Source organism: Oncorhynchus kisutch, linkage group LG17, assembly GCF_002021735.2.
Source record: "Oncorhynchus kisutch isolate 150728-3 linkage group LG17, Okis_V2, whole genome shotgun sequence".
In the NCBI taxonomy this organism is placed as follows: Eukaryota; Metazoa; Chordata; class Actinopteri; order Salmoniformes; family Salmonidae; genus Oncorhynchus; species Oncorhynchus kisutch.
In genome coordinates, this window is record NC_034190.2 from 13562187 (window position 1) to 13568244 (window position 6058).

The following is a 6058-nucleotide window of genomic DNA, read 5'->3' on the forward strand; positions in this document are numbered from 1 at the left end:
AAATACTATGCATTTAAAAATAAAAAAATTAATCTAACTCGGCAAGTCAGTTAAGAAAAATTCTTATTTGCAATGAAGGCCTACACAGGCCAAACCCGGCCAATTGTGTACCGCCCTATGGGAGTCCCAATCACGGCCTGTCGTGATAGCCTGGATTCGAACCAGGGTGTCTGTAATGACACCTCTAGCACTGAGATGCAGTGCCTTAGACCGCTGCACCACTCGGGAGCTCTAGTCACATGACTGGAAATACAGATATGCATCGGTTGGTCAGATACTTACAACAAAAAAGGTTTGGATCATAAAACCAGTCAGTATCTGAAGTGACCCCCATTTTCCTCAAGCAGCGCGACACATCTCCTTTGCATACAGTTGATAACGCCCCATTTGCCTCAAGCAGCGCGACACATCTCCTTTGCATACAGTTGATAACGCCCCATTTGCCTCAAGCAGCGCGACATCTCCTTTGCATACAGTTGATAACGCCCCATTTGCCTCAAGCAGCGCGACACATCTCCTTTGCATACAGTTGATAACGCTGTTGATTGTGGTCTAATGAAATGTTGTCCCACTCCTCTTCAATGGCTGTACAAAGTTGCTCGATATTGTTGGGAACTGTCGTACACGTCGATCCAGAGCATCCCAAACGTGCTCAATGGGTGACACATCTGGTTAGTATGCAGACCATAGAAGAACTGGGACATTTTCTGCTTCCAGGAATTGTGAACAGTTCCTTGCGACATGGGACAGTGTATTATCATGCTGAAACATGAGGTGATGGGGGCAGATGAATGGCACGACAACGGGCAACAGGATATCGTCACGGTATCTCTGTGCATTCAAATTGCCATCGATAAAATGCAATTGTGTTCGTTGGTCGTAGCTTATGCCTGCTCATACCACAACCCCACCTCCACCATGGGGCACTCTGTTCACAACACTGACATCAGCAAACAGCGCACTCACACAACGCCATACTACTCGCCATCTTCCCGGTACAGTTGAAACCGGGATTCATCCGTGAAGAGCACACTTCTCCAGTGTACCAGTGGCCATTGAAGGTGATCATTACCCCACTGAAGTCAGTTACGACACCGAACACCAGTCAGGTCAAGACTCTGGTGAGGATGACGAACATGCAGATGAGTTTCCCCAAGACGTTTTCTGACAGTTTGTGCAGAGATTCTTCATTTGTGCAAACCCACAGTTTCATCAGCTGTCCAGGTGGCTGGTCTCAGAAAATCCCGCAGGTGAAGAAGCCGGATGTGGAGGTCCTGGGCTGGCATGGTTAGCACTTGTGAGACTGGTTGGACGTACTGTCAACCATGGTAGGGAAATTAACATTCTCTGGCAACAACTCTGGTGGACATTTCTGCTGTCAGCATGCCAATTGCACGCTTCCTCAAAACTTGAGACATCTGTGACATTGTGTTGTGTGACAAAACTGCACATTTGGGAGTGGCCTTTTATTGTCCCCAGCACAAGGTGCACCTGTGTAATTGTCATGCTGTTTAATCAGCTTCTTGATATGCCACACCTGTCAGGTGGATTAATTATCTTGACACAAGAGAAATGCTCACTAAAAGGGATGTAAACAAATGTGTGCACAACATTTGAGAGGAACAAGCTTTTTGTGCATATGGAACATTTCTGGAATTTTTTGTTTCAGCTCATGAAACACAGAACCAACACTACATGCATTTATATTTTGGTTCATAATATGTACATCACTATTATACATAAAGATACATTTCTTTTCAGAAGGTTATTAAGGTCTTTCCGTGTTAACAACTTATTCATGATATTTCTGGGAACGCTGAATTTTATCATTACATATTCCATACACTGTTCAAAGGCAAAAATATACATCATGGCAATATATAAACTATACAAGGAGTGAATAGTACTCAGTGCTGATCTTGAGCTAATGCAGATTGATGTCTCGGCAGCATTAGTGCCTGTCAGAATGAGAGGTTCCAGCTAGTTCTTCTGAGAGCGTGTCATTCTGTGAGAGAGCCAGCAGACTGAAATGTTCCAAAATAGATATATCTGCTCTACAGATATACTCCATGATTGAAAGAAAATCACATATTTGTTAAATGTTGGTTTATGAGGTTACAATTTTCAACACAAAGGATCATTTTAGCCTTCCTGAACTGGCCCCAGCTAGTTCCCTTCAGTGTTTCTGTGAGGAGAGAGACAGCGAACACAGCTCTAACTACCAAGGTTCTAATTCCCTTCCTTTCCTCTCACTGCGCCAGAGAGCCAGCCTAGGCAGACGACACCACACAAAGGAGGCCCACGCAAGCACCCTATGAAATATCAAACAGTGGAGCTTCATGAATGAGTAATTGAGGAAAACGGCAGGGCATAGCTGAGGCACAGGGGGAAGAGGGGACTTGGCATGAGCTCGACATTTCCCCATCTCACACAGCAGCTGGTGTTAAAAACCAATCAGATATGGTTTGAACAGAACTCTCTCTCCCTACACAAAGAGGATAATGGGAATGGATCCACCAGCAGCAGTCTATATTATTATGACTGGGATGCATGAGTCATATATGGAAAAGGGAACAAACTATTAGAATTGTAATGATATGAGTAGTTACTAAAAATACAGTGCTCAAAAATACCTGCCTATGAGTCAGGCCACAGCAGAGTACATACATAGGCATCTGAAATGTACATAAATAAAATGTCTACTGTGCTGTAATGGGATGAAAGAGAAAGATTGTGAATTCAGGTATTTGATGTACAGCACAAGTCAAAGGTTTGGACACACCTTCTCAATCAAGGGTTCTTTACTTGTACTATTTTCTACATTGCAGAATAATAGTGAAGACATCAAAACTATGAAATAACGCATATGGAATCATGTAGTAACTAAAAAATCTCATCTTAAACAAATCAAAATATATTTATTTGAGATTCTTCAAAAGTAGCCACCCTTTGCCTACTTCGCTCAACAAGCTTCAAGTGGAAAGCTTTTCCAAAAGTTGTGAAGAAGTTCCCACATATGCTGAGCACTTGTTGGCTGCTTTTCCTTCACTCTGCGGTCCAACTCATCCCAAACCATCTCAATTGGGTTGAGGTCAGATGATTATGGAGGCCAGGTCATCTGATGCAGCACTCCATCACTCTCCTTCTTGGTCAAATAGCCCTTACACCGCCTGGAGGTGTGTTGAGTCATTGTCCTGTTGAAAAAAAAATGATTGTCCCACTAAGTGCAAACCGGATGGGATATCGCTGTAGAATTCTGTGGTAGCCATGCTGGTTAAGTGTGCCTTGAATTCTAAATAAAATCAGACAGTGTCACCAGCAAAGAACCCCCACACCATCACACCTCCTCCTCCATGATTCACGATGGGAACCACACATGCAGAGATCATCCGTTCACCTACTCTCTCGTCTCACAAAGACATGGGCGTTGGAAGCAAAAATCTCAAATGTGGACTCCTCAGACCAAAGGAGAGATTTGGTCTAATGTCCATTGCTCGTGTTTCTTATTTTCATATTTTGATTTGTTTAACACTTTTTTGGTTACTACATGATTACATTTTTGTTATGTCATAGTTTTGATGTCTTCTCTATCACTCTGTCCCTCTCTCACCTGCACCTCTCTGCTTTCGCTGCCTCCAGCTCTGCTTTGGGGCAGCGATATTCCCCTGGCTGTGCCCAGGGTCCTTCGCCGTCCAGAATCTCCTCCCAAGTCCACGAGTCCTGCGTTCTTTGCCGCTGCCGCCCGTTACCACGCTGTTTGGTCCATTGTTGGTGGGTTATTCTGTCACGATCGTCGTAAAGAGGAGACCAAAGCGCAGCATGACTAGAATACATTCTTCTTTTAATGAATGAAGAACACGAAGAACACTTAAACAAAAACAAAACGAACGTGACGCTATGACAACGAGTGCAGACACAGGCAACTACACAGACAATAACCCACGAAATACCGAAAGAAGATGTCTGCCTAAATATGTTTCCCAATCAGAGAAAACGATAAACAGCTGCCTCTAATTGAGAACCAAACTAGGCAACCATAGACATACATAAACACCTAGATGGTAAACAACACCATAAACCTATAAAACCCCTAGACACAGTACAAAAACACATACATCACCCATGTCACACCCTGACCTAACCAAAATATATAAAGAAAACAAAGAATACTCAGGTCAGGGCGTGACAATACATACATAGATAGATACATACCAACCAAGAATACAATACTTAAAAGTTGTACTTTGTATTATTATTCAGAAATGAAACATTACACATAAAATACTTTTCCCAGAATGGTACTAGAAAAATGGTACGTTAATATGATTACAAACTCAGTTTCATCCAATCTATTCCATTTTATGGACAGTTCCTAAAAATATCTTGAATTAATAACTTTTTATTTTTTGATTATGGTAAAAGGCCACTTGGAATGAACAGCATTAAAATAAAATCCAGTTGGATCCAGCATATTGATTTGAAAAAGAAGTTCTCAACATAGAGAACAGGGTGCCATGTGGGAGGCATCCAGGGTACTGTGTCCCAAACAGACAGAACGCCTGGGCAGCTAGCAGAACATCACATGTTGTACGGTGATAGAGGAGCACGGCGACATAACCTGCCAGAAAGATATTAAGCAAACCAGGTGAATGGTCACTTATCAATTCTGCTGCTGTCATATACAGTGGGGCAAAAAAGTATTTAGTCAGCCACCAATTGTGCAAGTTCTCCCACTTAAAAAGATGAGAGGCCTGTAATTTATCATCATAGGTACACTTCAACTATGACAACTTCTCATTTTGTCCGTCATAGTTGAAGTGTACCTACCTGAAAATTACAGGCCTCTCATCTTTTTAAGTGGGAGAACTTGCACAATTGGTGGCTGACTAAATACTTTTTTGCCCCACTGTACCATGTCAAATAACATACAATAAAACGTTTTACAATGTAGGGACATGCCTGGAATACCAGATGCCTAAGCAAACCGTAAATAACGCTACTATAACTCAGAAACAACAATCTCATATTTATTCAACTCCCTGGCGCAAAAATATGTCTGCATCCCAAATGGTACTCTATATAGTGCACTACTTTGGACCCTGTTCAAAATCAATAGGTTTACATATTGTGATTCACCGAGTCTTGTTTAAAGAACTTTTTTCAATGTACTTAGAAAACATGTTATGTTTTGTGGCCATGGATATGAAAAGGTATAAATCAAATATCATATCCCCATTTCAATTGAAGTGATGTAGAGATCCTCAGTCCTCAAGCACGTAAACTCCTGTGTGTGTGTCCAACGTCCCGTCCCCCTAAACGCAACAGCCATACCACTAGGCTAAGCGAACAAGGATCAATGCAGCACTCCATTCACCCACAATCTCCTTGCATAAGATATCAATCTTAAAGTACACTTAAGCTAGATCTCAAATGGCACCTAGCAGCCATACTCAACTGGTGGTTCCAGATCTGGACCCAGAACGGGGTCAATACGGACCGCAGGTCCTGACTAGATCCGGACCCAGAACGGGGTCAATACGGACCGCAGGTCCTGACTAGATCCGGACCCAGAACGGGGTCAATACGGACCGCAGGTCCTGACTAGATCCGGACCCAGAACGGGGTCAATACGGACCGCAGATCCGGACCCAGAACGGGGTCAATACGGACCGCAGGTCCTGACTAGATCCGGACCCAGAACGGGGTCAATACGGACCGCAGGTCCTGACTAGATCCGGACCCAGAACGGGGTCAATACGGACCGCAGGTCCTGACTAGATCCGGACCCAGAACGGGGTCAATACGGACCACAGGTCCTGACTAGATCCGGACCCAGAACGGGGTCAATACAGATCGCAGGTCCTGACTAAATAAATAGCATTTATTTTGGGGGAAATTAAACTTACTACTGTTGAGAGTTCTAATAGTAGAATGCACAAGGTAACATCTTGACATTTGGTTGTGTATCGACAGTTTTCCTTCCTCCACTAACAGACCTTAGAGAGCTATTTATAACCTGTCCGAAAAAATGTCCAGTTAATTACCACAAGCGCATGTC